We start from the raw sequence: 19,269 nt of genomic DNA on the forward strand, positions 1-19,269 counted from the left end.
TGTGTGTATATGTTTTGAGGAGAACCCTAATGAGACAACAGTGATGTCACCCAGCTACTTTCAACACTAAAGGGCAGATAAGGGGGGGAAAGGAGGAGCAGCTACATCGATGTGACAAGGAAAGGATGGGAATTATCTGTCTCCAATGCTGACCTGTCACTGCACAGTGAAGTGCTATAATAGAGTAGAACTACGGAAATATATATACCCACGCAGTTACAGTAACAGCCCTGAGGGCGGCGCCACCTAACTCCTTCTGCATCAACAGCTCTACAAACCCTGGAGTAGGTCAGGTGGGGAGAGGCTTCAGAAAGGTTACTGTATTCTCTAGCTCTAGAGCAAATGACCACTAACAGAGTGGCTAAAACAATGTCCATTTGTTATCTCCTGGTGACTGTGGGTCAGAAGTCTGCAAGGTGACAGCTGGGCTGCATTCCCATCTGGAGGCTTGACTGGGACAGAATCTACTTCCAAGATCACTCAGTTATTGGCAGGATTCAATTCCTTGTGACTGGCACATTATCAAAGCCAAAGGGGAGGAAGAGTCTCTGCAGATACTGGAGTCCCATCGTCAGGGCAAACCCAAGATCTCATTAAACTATCTGAATCAGGACAAACCAGAGTGATCTCCTTCTTGAGTTACAGCCACCTGATATGAGGTCCTAAGCACAACTGGAAAATCCCTCAACCCCTGCCCTCCAAGGCAGTCTATTTATGGTCATGACACCAGGGGGTAGAGGTCCTGGGGCCATCTTAGAATTCTGCATCGAGCACAAAGTTTCTGCTAATCCCATCTTTAGGTAGCCAATGACAGTGGTGAAAAACCACACTTCCTGCTACTTAAGGGGAAGAAGCTGGGATAAGATGTGTGATACAAAAAGGTGGTGAATTCAAACATGGGACATCTGTGACAACGTCAACAATAAAAATAATTTTTTTTAAATAAAGGCCAAATGAGACAATAAATTAAGGCAGAGGAACTTAGAAGTGACCCAGCTGATTAGACTATTGTACTCCCCCAAAGAGTCTTTGACAGCAGAGTCAAAGTGTGCCCATTGGGCTACAGGGAATTTACAGGTGAAGAGTATTGTTAGATGTGTTCAGCCATCTCACACACCCAGGTTACCTGGAGAATTGATTCAACTCTCAGCCTGGATGAGCCAGTAGCTCAAGCACTTTTGCCTCAAATGGAGGAAACAGCACAAAATTCAGCAATTGCCGTCATCAGAAGCACAAACAGACTCTTCATTGCAGGAGGAGGAGGGGGCGAGGGCTCATTAGAACCCCTGCAAACATTCTCCCATAGGTCCTGGAATTTTCATGCCTATGACACTGATACACCCGACTCTCCTGGTACCCCATGGGGCTAATGCCTCCATTTAAAATTTATCATGAGCTGTTTGAGGAACATCCTCACGGACTGCTCTAGTATGAACTTGTCCTTACCACCAAGAAATTCGTGAGACAGGTCTGGAGATGGAGAGCAGTTGGCTTCTGGAGGTGGCATCCCACTATTATAAGGCCAAGAACTAGAAGATGCTTGTGCTAAGAAAATGCCCCCCAAAAACAGGCAAGTATCATGAAGAGCTTGTGTAAACAAAAGAAGTGTAAACAAGACCCAGCATCAGCTTCTCCTCCTCCACATTATTTAATATCCTATATAATAGAAGGCTAATATGCAAATTGTCCCCTCTACCAAGAGTTCGACCAGAGGGCAGGGCCGGTGGCCAACCTTCCGCATCCCCTCCCCCCCCCCACCAGCCGCCAATCGGCCTCGATCGGGGTAGGCCAGACCCCACCTGTGCACAAATTCGTGCACCGAGTCTCTAGTCCATTAATAAAAATGGTTTACCTGCTCATCCAGTGTGGCTCAGTGGTTGAGCAGAGACCTATGAACCAGGAGGTCAGGGTTCAATTCCTGGTCAGGGCACATGCCTGGGTTGCAGGTTCGATCCCTAGTGTGGGGCATGCAGGAGGCAGCCGATCAGTGGTTCTCTCTCATCATTGATGTCTCTCCCTCTCTCTCCCTCTCCCTTTCTCTCTGAAAGCAAACTTCAAACTTCTATTTTGTACAACCCCTTGAGAGCACTCTGAGGTAGTTCGTAGACGGGATGCTTTCTATTCAGGAATTACTTAATAAACCCCATTAGATCTTCAAAAATAAATAAATAAAATAAAATTAATCAGGATGGCCAGCAGACATGGCTGGGGATCTCTGGACCTTGTTGGGTCTCCATTTTCTGAAACAAAGGTAAATTTGTGCAACCCTGCACCTTCTCCGGAAAGATGATTCCAGCATCCTAGCTAATCTTTCTTCCTCAGTGTCCTACCTGTAGAAGCTGGCACCAATTTTCAGTATGGCTCACACACAGAATGCAAATTCTGACCAATGACTCTGCTCAACAAAATGATACTTCCAAACATCTTTAATTGGTACACTTGATTTTAAATAGGCCAGAGCTCAAGGAATTCAGCTTCGGAATCATGGTAGCCTTACTCTAGTAGGCACTGAGCCCATATCCCTCTTCTCCTAAGAGAACCCAGGAGGTTTGTCATTCTTCTGGGCTAGTGTGGCAGAGGCTAGGCATGGTTCCATGGCACATTCTTTGTGCCTACTGGTTTTGGGCACTGCTGTGGAAGACAATCACACTCCTATTGCCTGCATCCTATTACAAGCTCCTTCAATCTGTTTCTCAGCCCTTGGGTTTTCACCAAAATCTAGGATGGTTGCTCAACCTCAGGCACAAAGCATAACCCTCTGAAGCAGCCTTGATAGAACCCACTGACAGGAGCTGCAAACAAGTCATGCCTGCCATTAAGAGTCTGTAGCTCTGATTTCTGAGGAAGAAAAGAAATTCAGAATCAACATGAAGAGCCAAATTCAAGCTCAGAAATGTCATTCCATGGTGCTAAGCAGCAACCTAAGACTCCTTGGGATGAAAACGGTCCTTCTGAGAGGGCAGTCAGGACAGAGCACCCCAGAAGTACCATGACCTCATCCCTGAGGATCAAGAGGATGTCCTGCAGCCACTGGTGACATCCTCAATGGGAGTAGTTCCAGCTCACTGAACCGAGGTGAGCTCAGTGGTGGGTTACCATGTGACTGAGATGGGTTCAGCATTCTCTACCTGTGCCTTTCAGATCAGGCCCCCATCTTCTCAGAGAAAGTGCAGATGTTGACCATGGGCATTGTCCCCAGCATGTACTGATTTTCCCCCTAATATCCTCAGTGTCTATCACTGAGATCTGCCCTGCCTTTAGAGATAATTGAGGCTGAACCATGGTCCAAAATATTAAATGGAAAACTCCAGAAATAAAACATAAGCTTAGGTTGCATGCTGTTTTGAGCAGCATGATGAAATCATCCCTTTGTCCAGCATACCCATGCTGTGTCAATTCCCTTCCTGTAGGGCATTCAGTAGCTGTCTTGGTTGTTAGACCAACAAATCACCCTTATTTTACTGCAGAATAGCCCTAAAGTGCAGGAGTAGTGGTGCTGCCACTACTTCACACTTGTGTTAGGAAATTTAGTTTTTATCAGGGAGAAGAGGAAGAGGAGCTGAAGACAATAGCAGCGGCCTCTGGTCCTTGTCTCTCCACACTTCCTTCAAAACTAATACAGAATAAGAACACATGGAACTACACCCTGAAAATAACTTGAGGAAAGACAGTGCCCAACCTTAAGTTATTTTAAAAACATCAAATGATATATTAGACCTTTAAACCCAGTAGGAACACAGACAAAATTCAGAAACTCAGAAGCATTCTACTACTTGTAAAAGGCATTATGACCGAAAAGCCAAGGTCTGCTCGCCGATACCGCACAAGCTTTAGTCCAGAACACCTGGGAATTACTGAAGGATACATTTTTTTTTTTTTTTTAAACTACAATCTTTTTTTTTTTTATAATATATTTTATTGATTTTTCACAGAGAGGAAGAGAGAGGGATAGAGAGTTAGAAACATCGATCAGCTGCCTCCTGCACAACCCCCACTGGGGATGTGCCCGCAACCAAGGCACATGCCCTCGACCGGAATCGAACCTGGGACCTTCCAGTCCGCAGGCTGACGCTCTATCCACTGAGCCAAACCGGTTTCGGCTGAAGGATACATTTTAAAAGACCATGTACATTGGAATACGATGGCAGAGCTTACTCCAGCCACTCAACTTGATGAGCTAGTAATCAAGACTTGGTTCAAGAACCAGCGGGGTCAAAGGAGGAAACAGCTGCTATAAAGTCAGCCAAGTCTGGCACTAGAAGCACCAAACCAAACCATTTCAGCAAAGGAGGGGACTCCTTTACCTGTACCTTCTACAAACACTCGTCCCCTGAGTCCCAGCATTGTGAATGCTTACGACCATGAACCACCTAAGACTTCTAGTACCCAGCAACCTGGAGGGACTGGTGCCTCTGTGTAGAATGCATCATGGGGTTTCAGACTCATGACCTACAACAGATACGTCTGGGGGTCTCTTATCCTCATGGGCCTCCAATCCCTATGACACAGATCAGTTTGTAGAACTATAAGCCATACCTGGGAAGGATCGCCCCAGCAGTCTAGATCAGTACCTCTTCCCCAAGTGACCTGATTGAGGGGATATGGTTGGGATTGATCATCAGTGTGATGGCTGATTCATCCACAGATTTTAAGGTTTATGATCCAAAATCTTGTCAAAGAGACGTTCCCAAATACTTTAATGGGTCAACTCCAGTCTAAACAGACCCGTTATTTCTTTTTCTATAAGAAGAAATCCCTCTTCCTTTTTTATTTTTTTTTAATCCTCACCCGAGGATATTTTTCCAGTGACTTTTAGAGAGAGTAGAAGGAAAGGAGACAGACATACAGATAGAGGAACATCGATGTAAGAGAGACATCAATTGGCTGCTTCATGCATGTGCCCTGGATCAAACTTGCAACCCATGCACGTGCCCTTGACCGGGATCCTTCAGTTCACAGGCGGATGCTCTATCCACTGAACCAAACAGGATAAGGTAGAAATCTACCTTTCATCGCTGCCTAAAATTTCTGTCCTCTGAATCTCCTGAGCCAAATGTCAGTATGAAGGACAGTATTGGTGCCTTTGGAGGAAGCAGAATCAGCTAGTTTTCCTTGGATCCTCGCCTCTCCCAGTTAGCTTAGCACCATGAAAGCACCCCAGCTAAAGTCAATACCATTTAAAAATTCCTATTCCCCAATGACAATCATTTCTTAAACAAAAGAAAGAAACAACATTTTGATGCATATCATCAGCAAGATTGGTGGACTAGGAGGTCCTAGCATTTGTATCTTCTAGAAAAACAATGATTACCACTGCTTACTGATAAAAATAGCTCAGGGAGCTCTGGAGTACAATGCAGGAGCTACTGTAACCCAGTGGAACACAGATATCAAAGATGGTCACATAGAAAATCATAGGCAACATTTCCCTGTGTCAGCCCACCCCCAGTCCCATATGGCTTGTGATCCACAGGGATCCCCTCAGCTGTAACCTCCCATTTTGGAAGAAAAGGAGGACTGAAGACCCTAGCTAACTTCACCATCAACAAGCCAAGCAGGCCTCCTGGCTGTTAGGAACCCCAAAGCTATTGCCACTAAGGACTCTCTCAGTCTTTGCTTATGCTAATCTCAGCTGATGAACCTGCCCAGAATTTATGCCACTGAACCACCCAGAGAAGGAGCCCATGCTCAGACCCCAACCACAGTGGCCATCAATGGTTAGATATGAATAAAATGGACAATGATGGGGTTCAAGCAAAGGTTTGAATACAGTACTACCCAAGGTGGTGCAGGGCAAAAGGACCCCCCGACTGAACCCCCATACAAATCTGCTCTATTTGTCCTTGTTCAAAGATATGAGAAATCTAACCGGGGATTGCTTTGAGCAATGTCTAGGCCAGTGGTCGGCAAACTCATTAGTCAGCAGAGCCAAATATCAACAGTACAACGATTGAAATTTCTTTTGCGAGCCAAATTTTTTAAACTTAAACTTCTTCTAACACCACTTCTTCAATATAGACTTGCCCAGGCCATGGTATTTTGTGGAAGAGCCATACTCAAGGGGCCAAAGAGCCGCATGTGGCTTGCGAGCCGCAGTTTGCCGACCACTGGTCTAAGGAGATCAAGATGAAGGCTGACCAAAACAAAACAAAAAAAAACCAGAGTCCCTTGACTCAACCCCTCACTGGGGATCCTAAGCCTTTGCACCAGAGTGGGTAAAATGGTCAGGAGGTAGAGAAGTTTCTGGACTCCTTGACATGGGAGCCTCACAAACTGTGGTACCAAAACCATTTGTGAAGCCCTAGTTTGGGCCAGAATTAGACTGAGAGAACATAAAGGTTGCTCACCTAAAGGTTGCTCCCATAAAAGGTTTGATGGGATTATGAATGTGGGGATGTTTAAGCAGGTTTATGCAAATAATTTGTCTTTTTTATCTGAATGTTTTATGGGAATGGATAGTCTGTCAGTCAGGAGAATGCTTACCCTACCAAATGTTGTAAAACCAAAAACTGTTAATAAAGTCAGAATGGAGGCTGGGCGGGTGGGGGGGGGGGCAGGGGAGCCCCTTCCACATCCCGCGTGGTTCAGGGTTCCTGTTCAGGGTTCTGTGTTCTGGAGAAGGCCGCACACAAATGAAAAGAGACTGGAAAAGAGTTAATTTGGGAAATGGGGGGCCAGGCAGGAGCCCACCTCTAGTGGGAGGACTACCACTGCTCTGGCCTTGCTATCCCTTTTATTGAGGCTATGGGAAACACCCATATCCTTTAGGCAGGAAATTCCAATAATAGCCAATCAGCAAGAATTTACATATGATTAACAAGTGGAGCCGAAACCGGTTTGGCTCAGTGGACAGAGCATAGGCCTGCGGACTGAAAGGTCCCAGGTTCTATTCCCGTCAAGGGCATGTACCTTGGTTGTGGGCACATCCCCAGGTGGGGGTGTGCAGGAGGCAGCTGTTCGATGTTTCTCTCTCATCAATGTTTCTAGCTCTCTATCCCTCTCCTTTCCTCTCTGTAAAAAATCAATAAAAATATATTTTAAAAAAACAAACAAGTGGAGATTGCTTTAACTACCAATGTCTCAACTAAACAGAGTGAATAGCTCCGACCATTCAGAGCAATTAAGGTTGACCAGCCTTCCGGATTCCCTTTTCACATTTCTCTATTAGTGACAATGTTCGGTTTCCGGCAGCGGGGAGGAATTGTCAGAAAGCTACTGTACAGCAAGCCTCCACCATGACCAAGAGCAGGCACAGAAAACATGAAGAAGAAAACAGGTAGAACACAATGTTAATATCAAACCATCACCAGGAAGTGTAAGTCCACCCTCAGTGTGACATACCTAAGTGGCCTGCCTGCTCAGAGCACAGTCCACAGTGCACATGATGTGAAGGGTCATTCTTTAAAAAGGTCTACTTTCCAGAGGGCAAGATGACAAAAAGGAAGGAGGGGCACTGTTTGGCAATTGATCATTTTTTTCACTCATCACATCAGACTAAGGCATCCATTTAAGAGAAGAAGGTGCAAGCATGAGCCATGGCATGGAATGTGCTGATTACATCATATCTCCATCACTAGTCAGCTGATGGCTCAGTGAATTTGATGCTTCGAACACACCTTTGGCAGGCCATCTCAGAGGCGATGCTCTAAGGATGGGATGCCATCCTCCAGGATTAAGGATACATTTTGATTCCAGTACTTTCATGTGACACTAATCAAAAGAATGCCTGGAACCAAGGGACACACACAGGAGTAGCTCCACTTGCCATCACTCCCCCAAAAACACTCGAGGAACGTGTGCTTTCCATTCATGCACCTGTAGGGACCAGGAGCTCTCCTCCTGCAGAGCCCAGGTGAATGCTCCTTCCAGGAGACATTTGGGATTCTTTGTATCCTGAAACCAGTAGGCAAGAAGAGTCACAATCTTGTCATAGGAATTTGATCAGCAAGAAACTGTAGGGCTATTGCTCTTGCTTCAACAGTGTTTGGACGGCACAGGCCCAGGGACGCCCCTTCTTCCAGCCTCCAACCACCCTCCAACCTCTTTTCCAGTCTCCACCTTCAGAAACACCACAGCTATCCTCAACCTCTGAGACTAGCCAACACTGTTTTTCTCCTTAGTTTCTTATTGTGGAACAACCATGAGCTCCCAAATTCTCCAGAATTATTCCACCAAGGTGGAGGCTGCTGTCAACCGCCTAGCCAACCTGCGTCTGTGGGTCTCCTACCTGTCTCTGGGCTTCTATTTAGGCCACGACTATGTGGCTCTGGAGGGTGTTGGCCACTTCCTCCAGTTGGCTGAGGAGAAGTACAAGGGAACCAGGTGTCTTTTAAAGACGCAAAATCAGCAGGCGGCCACACCCTCCTCCAGGATGTGCAGAAGCCCTCCTAAGAGGAGTGTGGCAAAACCCAAGATGCCACGGAAGCCACTATAGTTCTAGCGAAGAACCTGACTCTTGGATCTGCGCACTCTGGTTCTCCCCACATAGACCCTCAGCTCTGTGACTTCCTGGAGAGCCACTTCCTGGGTGAGCAGGTGAGACTCATCAAGAAGATGAGGGTGACACCTGATTCATCTCCCATGGCTAGCTGGCCCCGACGGCAGAAATCTCCCATGTCCAGCTGTCCAAACACCGTGGGTCCCCTTTTGCCCTTGTCCTTCTGGCATGGACAAGGTTTTCAGGGATCACTATGCCCTAACTTATGCCCTGAGAGAGACATCTGGTTGACAGACCATACCTACAGGTTTGAGACTGAGTCAGCACAAACAGTGGCCAATGTTGGAAATTGGGGCGGGGGGGGGGGGGGGGGAGGGTTGGGGGGGGGGGGCAGAGTGTTTTTGTACAACTAACTGTACTTTTCTAAGTTTGAGAATTCAAGTCTTCATCAATTTTCTGAGTATTGTCACAAGTTGTTCAAGGACAGCTATTAGCAACGAGGTGGTTATGGTTCAGAGCAGTCAATTCGTGCCACTTCTTGGGCTACATGTCACCGTGGCATCAATAGGACAAGTGTGTTTCCCACTCGCTTGGCAGGGGCATGGGCTCTGGGATGGACACCTTGCTCATCAGCATGATCTGTGAAGAGTGTCTCGACTGCATCATGACCACCTCCAACGTGGTACCTTCACCCAAAGTGTCCGACACCGTGTCTGAGCCCCACAGCACCACCCTCTCTGTCCATCAGTTGGTGGAGAATACTGGCGAGACCTACACTGTGTTGACAATGAGGCCCTCTGACATCTTCCCACCCTTAAGCTGAGCACGCCAACCTTCAGGGACCTGAACCACCTTGTCTCAACCACCATGAGCGGTGTCGCCACCTGCCTCCGCTTCCCCAGCCAGCTCAGTGCCGACCTCTGCAAGCCGGTGCACAACACAGTGCCCTCCCCACACCTCCGCTTCTTCATGCCTGGCTTTGCTCCTCTAACCAGCCCTGGGGGCCAGCAGTATAGGGCCCTCACTGTGCCCGAACTCACCCAGCAGGTATTTTGATGGCACCTCACCGTGGCTGCTGCCTTCCATGGACAGATGTCCATGAAAGAGGGGGATAAGCAGATGCTCAATGTGTGAATAGGAATAGCACCTACTTTGTGAAACGGATCCCCAACAATGTCAAGACAGCTGTCTGACACCCGCTCTGTGGCCTGGAGATAGCGGTCACCTTCACTGGCAACAGCACAGCCATCCAAGGGGCTGTTCAAGTGCATCTCAGAGAAGCTCACTGCCATGTTCAGCCAGAAGGCCTTCCTCCACTGGTGCACGGGTGAGGGCATGGACGAGATGGAGTTCACCGAGGCTGAGAGCAGCACGAAGGACTGTCTTCGAGGACCAGCCATACCAGGCTGCCACCGCAGAAGAGGGGGAAGATTCGGTGAGGAGGCTGAAGGCCATGCCTGTCACTCGGGCTTCTTGGTTCCCTCAGCTGCCCTTCCCTCTCCTTCTAACTTACATCTTCTGCCTCTAATTTTTAGGGATGTTCTAGAACCGTGAATGGCACATAATAGGTACTCAATAAATATTCGTTGTTTATTGACTGTCTCCTCTCTTTCCCCTCCGGGAAACCTATATTTCTGCCACTCATTGCATTTCCTTCTTGTGCCCATTCCTCCTACCTGTCCAGTTAATATTTCCTCCTGTTTTTAACATAGTTTCCAAGATGTGGGGGTCTCGTCCAGATCCTATCTGGGGCTGTGCGTGAAAACCACATCCAAGTCCACATAGCAGCCCAGGGCAAGGGCACTGTGCTGGCTCCAGCCGGTAGAGGTCTCTACGGGATGGGTGGGATTTCCCGTTCCAGAGCAGTTGTGGATTCAGGCTGTTGAAGACCTGGTTCCAGGTATGTTTTCCTGCTCCTTCTGTTAAGAGTATTCTCTCAATTTCAGTCTCTCTCCAAGCTCTGTCCTGAGCTGTTTCCTTTGCAGCGTGTGCCCCACTCTATCAGGTGAGGTCCTGCCCTCCTGCACGTTACCTCCCTCTCACATGGAACCGCTTCCTTTCTCTGGATGGAGCGGGGGGATAAGGAGTAGAGTGACCAGCCTTGGTCCCTAAGCCTCAAGAAAGGCCCTCCCCATCTCTACCTTTTCTTACCCTAAAAGCAATCACAGTCCTGTCTAAATAAAACATTTGCATAAAATCCTAATATGCAAATAGACCAAACAGTGGAACAACCGAACAACTGGTCGCTATGACTTGTGCTGACCACCAGGGGGCACGCATGAAACATGGTGGGAGTCAGCAGCAGAGTGTGGGATATGGCAGGCATCAGCTGCGGTGGGATGGTGGAGCAGGTGAGCAGGGGCGCCAGACCAAGGCAGGGCACTGGTCACTGTCATTGGGGGAAGCCTCTGGTGGTTACTGAAAATTCTTTGCTCCCACGTGCCACAGAACCGCTGGGCACTTGCACCTGCTGCTGGTGCCCAGCGCCAATCCTGATCACTCAGCCTTGTCAGCAGGTGTGAGTGGCGGCTGCTGGCCCTGGTCACCCCTGAGGGCTTCTTCACCTCCCCCTGCTCCTGCGGGGGGATCGGGGCAGCCCATGTGAGCAGGGCTGGTGCCATCAGCTCATCAGAGCAGCAGTGGCAGGAACAGGGCTGCCAGCAGACAGGGGACCTGGGGCCGAGGCGGGAGGGGTGCGGAGGATGGGCTGAGACCCGCCCCTGTGCCCACTGCAGCCTCGCAGTCCACAGTTCCTTTTAAGGTGCACAAATTCATGCACTGGGCCCCTAGTATGTCTATAGAAAGGTAGATGCTGCCACCTAGATGGTGGGAGTCATTCCCGGAGGAGAGGGGACAGGACACTCCCCGTCTTTTGGCAACGCCCCTTTTCTTCTTTTGCTATTGCCTTTCCCCCCTACCCTTGGTTTTGTCCTCTGCTACACTTCAAGTGTCTGTTTTGTATTGAATTTGCTCTTTTTCATATTGAAAAAGACATTGCCCCAAGAGCCAAAAATAAATGGGAATTAGAAAAAAAAAAAGAAAACCTGTCACCAGATCAAAGCAGCAGCGAAGCGGAGTGTGGAACGGGAGGGAGGGAACCTTCTTAGAGCCACAAATGAGGAGTTTTAAGCATCCTATAAAGACACTATTTGAACGCCTTTTTGCTTGTCTGTATGACCTTTGGTCCTTATTCTGTCCTTACCTGGCTCACATGTGTATTTGGGGTGCCCTCTGGCACCACCTGGTGGCCGTGGCGCATCACAGCAGCAGACTGTGGATGTTGAACATTCCGGTCCTGACTCCACCAGGGAGACCCTGGCACCCTCAGACCTTAATCTCCACAGCTGAACGGATCCTTCCAGGAAAGGCACACAGACCGCCCACCATTCGCAGGGAAAAGGAACTGAAGTTGAGTTGTGAGAACGAGGCAGTGTGGCCACACAGGGGCAGCACGGGGAGGCAGGCTCTGGCTGTGGCTGCTCACGATGTAAGGGACGCACTTCTCATACCCTGGTCGCGGGGGGGGGGGGGGGGGGGGGGGGGGGGGGGGGGGGGGGTTGCCTCTGTCCTGATTGGTGAAGGAGATACTAAAACACCTACAATGAGGGGCCGGGGAGACTGATGCTCCAGGGTGGAGCCTCGCGCTCCCGATCTGCCCTCAGGCTCCAGCTCACTAAGAAGGCGCTGGGAGGCAGCCAGCACTGCCTCGCTGAGCAGGTTTCTCTGGGTAAATTCCATGCTCAGAGGTCACCGAGTCTCTCAGTGGGGTCAACCTCTGCAGGGCTCTGCACACGCGCGCGGCCGAATGGCCAGCAGCTCTCTGCTCCCCTCCCGTGCCCTCGGGTATCTTAACGTGTCTGAGTTTTCCCACTGAGCATGGCCCCAGCAAGAGGAGGCCGGCCAGAGGCACCTCGAGAACTGGGCCAGGGCAAGTGAGCAGCTGGGCTCCCCTCTGGGCCCCACACGCTGGTGTGGTGTCCCGGCTTCCCCCCCCCCCCGCCCCCACCCTAAGCCCCTTCAGAGCCCCGGAAAGAAGCCGGTCAGACCCTGACGTCTGCTGAGACTGAGGGTGCAGACAAGTGGCTTCGTGCATGGAGATGAGCCGCTTCAAACCCAGCTGGGCCTGTGCTCACCCAGGCTCCTCCGTTAGAGGTTCCCGCCCTCTACCTCCCGACCCCTCCAAGTAACCCAACTTCCCTCGCCTGGGCAGTCAGTCTCCAGCGCTAGGCCCCTGGTGGTCCCCACACCGCCTAAGAGCTACAAACAAGGACTGGGCCATCGGACAGTGCCGGGCCAATAACACAGATAACGACTGGTAAGACCAAGCCTACCTCAATTCGAGTCACGTGTGCACGGATGACTCAAAGCAGCAGCTGGCTATCAAGAAGTGCTGCTCACTTGGGTGGCTAGTATGTAGCGCGTCAAAGTAATGTGCGTCTCGGTAGTGATTTCATGGGCCACGTCTATGTTTTGACAGACAGATATCCCCGTATGTCTCCAGCTAACTTCCCAGCACGGAAGTTTATGTCCTTTCCCAGCACGATTAGCTCAGCCAACCCCCATTACACGAAGCCTAACTCAGCTCATTGGTGTCACTACCCGGCTAGGCACAGAGGGAACTGGCTGATTTCCGACGCAGTTAGATAGAGCTTTAGGGGACATGCCCTGGGGACTCCAAGTCCTCTTCAGCTTTAACTAGGGCTCAAGGCAGTTCTTTCTGCCCAGGTCGGGAGGGTTAGAGAGGCAGCTGTGCATTCTACATGCAGATGTTTGCATTGAGTGGGGACAACGCAAGACAGAGGGTGCTTGAGAGACTGCTCCATAGGGTGATGGCGGCCGGCCCGGGCCAGAGCAGAGATCGCTTCCCGTGAGCCCTCGTGGGGACCGATCTTCAGCAACATTCATCCTGACCCGTCAGCACCCGCTCCCAGCCTCCCACTGAGCCCCGGTTCCCCATCTGCTCAGCACGTGTGAGTCCCCGTAGGGTAGCCTTCAGGGACTCGCCCAGGACTATCTCCCCTCCACCCTGTGTCATTCGTTGGTGTCTGGAAGTGGTGCGGGGATCCCTCTCATCCTACAGTCACAGGAAGCTGCACGTTTCCCGTCATAAGCTGCCCATGGCCAGACTGCAGGGCCTGCGCTTCCTCGGGTCTCTCTCTGCCCTCCCCTTACCGAGGTAGGATTTCAGGCCTGGCCCTTCCCCCGGGTCTGCTGCGAATATGAGCACTTTGCAAGCCAGCCAGGGGACAGAAGCGATGGGCCTTGGAAGAGAGGCATCCGCAGGGGGAGTCCAGGGTTGGCCACCTGCATGTATGTGGGGAGGGGTGGCCCGGATGCTGGATCCAGTGGGCTGCCGCGGGAGTGTGGGGAGACCCTGAGAATGCGAGACGGCCTCGTACACTTGAGGAACTGTGCATTGCACGCCGCAACGAGAAGGAAGTTCACGGCCTGGCCCCTCTGGTGGGCGACTCAGGTGGCCACCCTCAGCCCTCCGGTGCGAGGCAGAAGCCAGGGGCAGAACAGAAGAACTGAAACTCCAAGAAATGATGCTGAGATGTCTACAGCTCTGTTAGCATCGGGACTGGCTGATAGAGTGGGGAAGCAAGACTAGCTGGAAACCGTAGCTTATCACTCTGCCAAACTGGGAGGGCGCAAGCCGCCACCACCTAAGGTCTGGACACTCGTGACTAAGCCAGGCTGGGACACAAAGCGACAGAACACAGAGAGTAAAGACAGCGAGGAAGAGGAAGGACATCGCCCTGAGCCATCCAACCTTGGATTCAGAAAAGGCAGCAACCGCCCCAGGAAGGGCAGGGCAGCCTCCACCCGGCACAGGAGACTTACATACCCAACTAGTCGACATAGCGGCCACTGGGAATAGCTGGCATACCTTTGGGAACAGCTGGCATCTATTTTAGTTTCCAACAAGGTTTGGAGTCTCATTCTGGGCAAGTCTGCCCCATTGAAACCCTAAATATCTCTGCTGTAGCTGAGTTCTCAGGAAGCTGGAAGTCTGTGTGACCTAGTGAGGGATTCCCCAAACTGGGGGGTGGTGCAGCGCGGGCCACAGCAGGTTTACCGCCGTGGGAGCGTGGGTCCTCAGGGGAGGCCGCCCTGCAGGGTAGAGATGACGAAGGCTGGGCGGCACCATTTGTGCACATCGGCCACGCTCCCAGTTCCTGCCTGGCGTGTGCTGATTGTTGAACAAATGACTCTTAGTCACTGCACCACAAGGAATCAACGGGAGGAGGTTAATTCCAAGAGTTGTGGAGTATTCGACACACAAAAAAAACTTTAAAATGTTTTTATTGGTTTCAGAGAGGAAGGGAGAGGGAAAGAGAGATAGAAACAGCAATGATGAGAAAGAATCATTGATCGGCTGCCTCCTGCATACCTCACACTAGGGATCAAGCTCATACTAGGGATCGGGCCCGAAACCTAGAAATGTGCCCTGACTGGGAATTGAACCTGTGACCTCCTGGTTCATAGGTTGAGGCTCAACCACTGAGCCATGCTGACCAGGCCACAAATACTTCTTGACCATCACACACACACTCCCTCAGGCTTCCACTCCAGTCATTTCTCCTATAGAACAGTGCCGGGGTTCTTGTTCCAGCATTCAGAAGGGTTCAGCAATCTGGAGAAAGGCTGTGTGTAGATTAAGTAGGAGTCCAAAGACAAAAGATAATTTTGAAAGGCATTGGGGGTCAGAGGAGCTGTAGCTAAAAGAGCTAAATTCTCCTTGTCTCAGGACCCCTTGCTTTTATTAACACAAATTGTCCTAAGGCAAGGTGGAGATACACACTTCAAAGGGTAGGGTACAGAAGCATTGTCAGATTGGGGAATATCCTACAGCTGTTCAGGTGTTTCACCAGGAGGAGGCAATAACATGTAGATTAAGATGCCCTGAGCTGTCTGGCAGTAAACAATCAACCTTTTCAGGTTTGGGGGAAATGCCTTTAGCCATTCCAACAGGTGATTACATATGTGACTCGGCCCTTGTTGAGTCCCCAAGTTCCATCAACTTTTTGATGAAACTCTTGCAATTATGACATGCTGGAACTGGCTCCCAGCAGAACAGGCCCCGATCTCCTTACAGAAATGAGGGAACACGTCCCCTCTTCCACAGCCCTGCCGCCCCGGCCTGTACCCGGCACATACAAGGCACTGCTCCATCTGCAGAAACCATTTCCCATCCAGCCAGGTCCCAGCAAGACTCAGTTTGGGACACTGAGCTCCAGAACGCCTTCCATTTGCGCCTGCCCTCTCAGCATGTGTGTCATGCATGCAGTGGGTATATGCAGCCTCTTCCTCCAACATGTAAGCCTGGGTCCATGAATGACAGTCCATGAAACTGAACTCCCTGATGTGCTGGCTTCATTTCTCCAAGGTCACGGATGATAGTTTTGGTAGAAGGTAGTGGAGTACTTGGAGGGGCACACAGAGGGTTTTGTGAACCAATACTGAAGTATTGTTTTGTTATTGCTTTCAGAGAGGAAGGGAGAGGGAGATAGAAATGTCAATGATGAGAGGGAAATCATGGATCGACTGCCTCCTGCACGCCCGACACTGGGGATCGAGCCCACAACCCAGCCATGTGCTCTGACTAGGAATTGATCTTCTGGTCCATAGGTCCACGCTCAACCACTGAGCCACACCGGCTGGGCCAATCCTGAAGTATTATAATAAACAATAAGCTGACATCCATTGAATAGCCGCGTCCATGTCAGCTCTGGCCAGGATTAAACCTTTTCGGTTTCTAAGCTTTAGAACAGGGGTCCTCAAACTTTTTAAACAGGGGGCCAGTTCACTGTCCCTCAGACCGTTGGAGGGCCGGACTATAGTTTAAAAAAACTATGAACAAATTCCTATGCACACTGCACATATCTTATTTTGAAGTAAAAAAACAAAACGGCAAAAACACCCGCATGTGGCCCGCGGGCCGTAGTGTGAGGACGCCTGCTGTAGATGTTGCCAAGAACACCGCTGAGAACGTTAGTCTTCACTCCACCACTCTGGGATTAGCCTCCTCCCGTTGATCCCTTGTGGTGCAGTGACTAAGAGTCATTTGTTCAACAATCAGCACACGCCGGGCAGGAACTGGGAGCGTGGCCGATGTGCACAAATGGTGCCGCCCAGCCTTCGTCATCTCTACCCTGCAGGGCGGCCTCCCCTGAGGACCCACGCTCCCACGGCGGTAAACCTGCTGTGGCCCGCGCTGCACCACCCCCCAGTTTGGGGAATCCCTCACTAGGTCACACAGACTTCCAGCTTCCTGAGAACTCAGCTACAGCAGAGATATTTAGGGTTTCAATGGGGCAGACTTGCCCAGAATGAGACTCCAAACCTTGTTGGAAACTAAAACCAGACGCCAGCTGTTCCCAAAGGTATGTCAGTGGTGCTGCTTGATCCATCATGTTGGCAGCAGCGGCTGAGCTCGCTCACCCCAACCGCACCTCTGCCATCTCCCTTCGGTCTATCGACTTGAAAATGAACATCGCACACGGCTCCAGTGGCCTGCAGACAGAGGCCCTTCCTGTGCAGTCCCAGCAACGCCCTGGGAGGGCCTGGAGCCCAGCCCGTCAGGGACGAGGAGCCTGTGGCTCCTCTGGGCCCAGATGCCAGCTGGGGGCACCGAGGCAGAGCGGGTCCTGGCCTCTGTGGCTGCGCCTGGACGCGAAGTGTTTCCCGCCAGCTGGGCTGAGGCATTGTGCCCACAGCCCCCAGGGCACCACCAGAGCCAAGCAGCCCCCAGACATAACACAACTGCCCCAGTGGCTATTTAAAGGCATTTGAGCGATTTAGAATAGAAGCCAGATCTGGAGGCGGGGCGGGGAGTGTCAGGGTCGCTGAAGGAGGAACGCACAAGGTCAAAAGGGGTCAAGAATGACACGTTTATGATTACATCTGCTAGCAGAGGGGCCGAGGCCAAGATGGCATCAGCGGGGCCGAGTAGGGGGAGCGGGGTATTTACGCCCATTGTAATGGTCAGAGAAAATGGTCGGACCAGGCACAGGTGGGGCCAGGTGTAGGCGGTCCCCTGGAAACGGCGAGGCGGTTCATCGTGAGACCTACAATGAGAATAACAGGACAATCGCCAGGAGGGCCGAGAGTCCCAAGCAGAGCCTAAGGGAGCTTAGGAATGTGTCTAACAGGGAGTCGCTGCTCCATCATCACCCCCTTGGGGAGTCTTTGGTGGGACGCCTGCCTGTACTCTCCCTCTGTGCCCTGGTTGGGCTTTTCCCAGAGCAGGTGCCCAGAAGGGGTGGCAGACCTACAGGGCAAGCGCCTCTGCCAAAGCGGATGGCCGCCAACTGCAATGTCGGTGTCCTTCCCTCCAGGGGCTCGGGCCAGGGCTGGGGCTCCGGGTGGGAGGGTGACGGAGGTAAAACAGGCAAGCCCCTCTCACTGGCTGTTACGGGTTGAGTTGTGTCCCCCACAATGGCACAGTCAAGTCCCAGTACACAAGACCTCAGAGTGGGGCCTTATGCAGAACAGGGCTACTGCCGTGTCATTAGTTAAGCAGAGGTCGTACTGGATAGGGTGGGCTTATTCCAACATGGCTGGTGTTATAAAAGAGGGGGTGTGGTTCACAGACCCACTCAGGGAGAACATCATGTGAACATGGACCGAGATCGGGGTGATGCCCCCGGAGCTGGGGACACGGAGCCCACTCTTCCTCGCAGCCTGCAGAAGGCGCCGATGCAGCTGAGGCCTTGACCTGATGGCCAGCCTCCAGCAGGAGACGGTCTGTCGTTCCGGCCCCTCAGCTGTGGTCCTCAGTTACGGCAGCCCCAGCAAAGACATCTCTCCAGCCACGCGCAGGTCTGGGCAACAGGCTCCCGCTTACAGGGAAACATGTGACCCCTTGGAGGGGGCAGACTCCGTAGAAGGTCAACTGTGTCTGGCCAACTCCCTGGGCTGATCTACCAGTCAGATCACCTCTCCCCCCATAAGCGGAGGAAAAACCAGTGTGTCCAGATCATCACCATCCTTGCCTCCAGGGAAGCAAACCGGCAAGAGCCCTCCTAGGCCAACATACCTCGCCTCTCGTCTTCTGCTCTTGCGGCAAGGCCCTGGGCCCTCGTTCACCTTTTTTAAAAATCATTTTTTATTGACTTCAGAGAGGAAGGGAGGGAGAGAGATAGAAACATCAATGATGAGAGAGACCTATTGATCGGCTGCCTCCTGCACGCCCCACACTGGGGATGGAGCCTGCCACCCGGGCATGGGCCCTGACCGGGAATCGAACTGTGACCTCCTGGTTCGTAGGTCGATGCTCAACCACTGAACCACACCAGCAGAGCACAGAAGACCAGGAGTGTGAAAGGGGTTTGGAAACAGGAGGCAGCGGTCAGGAGGAGCTGGGTGGATTTCTGGAATGCTGCGACACTCCCCGAGTGTCTGGGCAACAACAGGCTCCCGCTTATAGGGAAACATGTGACCTCTTGGGAAAGGGATTGGAGCCAGGTCCGCAGGATCGCGGCTGGAACACACCCTGTCCTCAGTGCGCAAGATGTCGTGCCTACAGCAGCCACAAGAACCGCCCGCTGACCAGACAGAGAGCAAGGGCAGGCCTGGCGTTGTACGGGGCTGCTTTCTGCAGAGAGCAAAGCACCTTGACCCAAGTCTCAGGTCATCTGCAAGGGCACTAGCATGGCCCTCAGACCTGCCCCCACCACACAGCTCTGCAGGATGCCCAGGGTCACGTGGCCCACGCTCCTGCTTCCTGGGTGCACCCGGGACACGTCAGTGCCAGGGTCGAGCAGTCACACAGCGAGCAGAACTGGCCAGGTAAAAACAAACAAATAACACTGGCCAGAACATTTTCT

At 51.4% G+C, this 19,269-nt stretch overlaps 1 pseudogene; it reads left to right on the forward strand.

Annotated features, from left to right (window-relative positions):
- The first annotated feature begins 9,020 nt into the window (after positions 1-9,020).
- LOC103294534 (tubulin beta chain-like) lies at positions 9,021-9,965 on the forward strand (annotated as a pseudogene).
- The last annotated feature ends 9,304 nt before the right edge of the window (positions 9,966-19,269 follow it).

The sequence above is a fragment of the Eptesicus fuscus genome, chromosome 2, assembly GCF_027574615.1.
Source record: "Eptesicus fuscus isolate TK198812 chromosome 2, DD_ASM_mEF_20220401, whole genome shotgun sequence".
Lineage (NCBI taxonomy): Eukaryota > Metazoa > Chordata > Mammalia > Chiroptera > Vespertilionidae > Eptesicus > Eptesicus fuscus.